Raw genomic sequence first — 3,639 nt, 5'->3', positions numbered from 1 at the left:
TTTTACTTTCTCAAAAAAACTCATTCTGTATGATTTATAAGCTTGTTTCCTCATGAGGACCTCAAAAATGTCCCCACAAGGTCAAAATGTACTAGTATTACTATCCTTGTGGGGACATTTGGTCCCCATAACGTGATAAATACCAGGTACACACACACACACACACACACACACACACACAGAGAGAAACAGAGCAGAGAGCAGAACATTTCAAAACATATCAACACTCATTTCAGTATTCCGAATTATTTTTAATAAATATTTTTTATACACACACACACACACACACACACACACACACAGAGAGTAACACGATTAAGAGCAGAACATTTCAAAACATATCAACACTCATTTCAGTATTCCGAATTATTTTTAATAATATATATATATTTTTTATTGTTCTACACTGGTGTGTCTGCATCGTTCTGCAAGTACACAGCCAAAAATGTGGTTTGCCAGTGTTGATTAAAGGTTTGCAAAATGTGTTTGAATTGGATTACAAATCTTACAAATGTTCTGAGTGTATCAATGTATAAATGTAAATGTGTTTTTATATGTGGCCTGTAGAGCTAAGATCTGCAAAAGGCCAGTCAAGAGACTGACAGGGGCATCAAAGCAGCATTATTTATCTGACCTGCAGGAAGTTTGAGAATTTATCCAAATATGATATTAATAAAAGATCAGATCTAACTCGTGCAGATTTTGATTCTACTAATTCTACTATGTACGATTATTATTTTTTAAAATCTAATTAATTACATTTTGTGACATGATGTGTCGATTATTCTAATTATTCAAATTTAATCATTCATCAATTTTGGCTGTGAAATTACCCTCCACAATATTAAAGTCATTATTGTGTTAAATGAGAAAAGCATTGAATAGACTTACACAAAGCAGATTTAAAAAGAAATACTTTGATTGGGGGAAAACAGCACACTTGCTAATAAACTATAACCTATGCTAAACCTGAAATGACCTGAAAGCGACACACTTAATTATGACTGGGAAGTGGGAAGTAGGACATTTCTGAAAGCATGTGAAGGCAGCATATACAAATACTTTTATGTCATTAGACTTTGTTACCGTTTTTATTAACCGCTGTGACTAACTGAGATATATTTAGTCAGAAATCCATAAAATCCTAAAGGCTCACAAAAACATTTACTACACCTCTACTAGAACTCTGTAATAAACGTTTTCATGACAATAGGCAAATTAAGTGCTGATATTGAAAAATGTATTGGCAGCATGAGTACGTTTTCTCACCGCATTAGCTGGAAATGCTCGTAACATGACTGCACTCAAGCCTTTGTAGAGAGCATGGGCTCCTTCCTCCCGTAACAGTGTTTTTAACACATCTCTCAAACCCCGATAACGCCTGTCTGTGGCTGCAGGACAGAGCACAGAGCGTTGTTTGCTTTTTCTAATCACTAACTACTACAAGTACTACATGCTTTTGATCTTAAGTGCAACCCACTAAAATTGGCACGCTTGGTAATTATGAACAAAACATACTGTGAAAAAATGTTACAACCTTTAATTGAAGTAAAATTCTTTTTAAAAATTTGATAAATAAACATATTATATATCATATATATATCATCTGATTAAAGTGTTACTTTACTTTATAAAAGCATACTTTGAGATCATGTTGATAACATGTTTATGCATTACTTTCAAGACATAAGTTTAACACGGCAAAAATAGACTACAATTAATTCATGTGCAATGTATCTGGTTGCCATGGCAACCTCAAGTCCTTTCTGTTTTTCTATGTATTTGTCACGAATCCGGTCTATGAACTTCCGTTCACTCACCACCAGAGGCTCACGACATGGACTCTCACACCACACAGACTGTTACACTATACCCTGGACTACATTTCCCATCATCCATTGCACTGATTGCACACAGCTGTAACCAATCACACGCTATAGTGGATATAGTGGAAGCTATTACACACACTATATAACATCCACCCAGATCCTGCTCTAGTCGCCGAGTTTTGTTTGCGCATATCACTGTGTTAGCGATAGCATTTTTACGGAGCCTTTCCGTGTTTTCTAGTCCAGTCTAGCCTAGTCTTGTATCTTAGTTTGTTTATCTCGTCTTGTCAGTCTGCTGCCTGCCCTGGAATTATCGCCTGTCTTGGATTAACCCCTTGTCTTGCCGTTTCAGACTCTGCTCGCCCCTCGTCTGGACTATTGTCTGTATGTTCGGATTATCCATCGCCTGTCTTGGATTAACCCCTTGTCTTGCCGTTTCGGACTCTGCTCGCCCCTCGTCTGGACTATTGTCTGTATGTTCGGATTATCCGTTTGCCTTGCCCCCTGGATTACGTTAGCCGTCGATCGACCCATGCTTGTTTACTGTACTGCTCTTGTGTCTTGCCCTCAATATACTGTACCTGTTTGCCAGTGTTCGACCCTGCCTGTGTATGACCATGTCTATGAATAAAGCTTTGCGTATGGATCTGCACGTTTCACGCTTCTGTCACTCCGTAACAGAAGTCATAGTAAAATCACTTGAATTTGATACAGAGAATTAATTTTTAGGTTTATAGAAAAATTAAAATGTGTTTAAAAGTGTGACTGACCAAATTGAGTAGCTAAGTTTGGCCACCCACCTAAACGATTTGTAAGGATTGCAGACGTTAGTTTGCAGAGGGTTGCCATGATTAAGCCTTCGATGTCATCATACAACAAAAGCACTAGCAGTTTGCCGAACATAACTGGGACTTTCATCGGGACCATTGGTATTTATGGTGTGACCAAAACAAAGTTTTTTTTTTTAAGGAAAAAAAAAACAAGAGGTGGGATTTGGTGGCCAATAATTGTGGCAGATATATTTTAAAAATGTGTTTTGTAATTTTTTCTTCAATAAAAAAAAAAAAAGTGTATTTTGAATGAAAGACCAATAAGATAAACAGCAAAGACATTTTTCCAAAGACAATTTGTTCATATTTACCAAGAGTACCTATATTAGTGAAGGGCACTGAAAGATACAAAAATAAAAGTTCAATTAAGGCTGCAATATGGAAGGTTAAACAAAATTCCATTATTGAGGAAGTACATGAAAATCTATGTTCACAACCACATTCTTGCAAATTCTGTAAGGCTAGCATCTTTTATTCGTATGTGTTTATGCCATTCCCGTAAATATAGAAAAGAAGGTCTATGTATACAGTGAAATCACCCACAGGAGGCGGGTTTATGTAGCAGTTTAGCCAATTGCTGTGAACATCTTCAAGACATGACATAAAATTTAGCCAATCAGCATCCTCAAATCTTGTCCGAAATGGGCGATTTCTCTGTCGCCTGAAACGAGCCACTGCTATAGTCTGGACTGGACTGTAGGTGCTGAATAAAGCAAACCAGTTTCTCGCTCGTAAAGTTTTGATGGATGACAACTGTAGTCAAGGTAAAGACGATTACAATTTCATACAGGATCGCACAACAGGCATGCGCGAATCTATTATTAATGTGAATCAAACCATATATGTGTGCTCTCTGCGCACTAATATCTTTTTGCACGAGCACATTTCAGTATGCTTGCATGTCTGATGAGTATTTTATATAGGATTTATATATATATATATATATATATATATATTTTTTTTTTTTTTTTTTTTTTTTT

The 3,639-nt window shown here is 36.4% G+C and overlaps 1 protein-coding gene across 1 annotated transcript in view; it reads right to left on the bottom strand.

The window, feature by feature from the left end:
- LOC107684875 (mitochondrial carnitine/acylcarnitine carrier protein-like) overlaps positions 1 to 3,639 on the bottom strand; it is a 17,924-nt gene that overhangs the window by 7,372 nt on the left and 6,913 nt on the right. The gene's annotated exons all lie outside the window — the stretch shown is intronic.

This window comes from Sinocyclocheilus anshuiensis, unplaced genomic scaffold (assembly GCF_001515605.1).
Source record: "Sinocyclocheilus anshuiensis isolate Anshui unplaced genomic scaffold, SAMN03320099.WGS_v1.1 scaffold429, whole genome shotgun sequence".
Taxonomy (NCBI): Eukaryota; Metazoa; Chordata; class Actinopteri; order Cypriniformes; family Cyprinidae; genus Sinocyclocheilus; species Sinocyclocheilus anshuiensis.
This window is presented reverse-complemented; position numbering and strand designations above follow the sequence as displayed.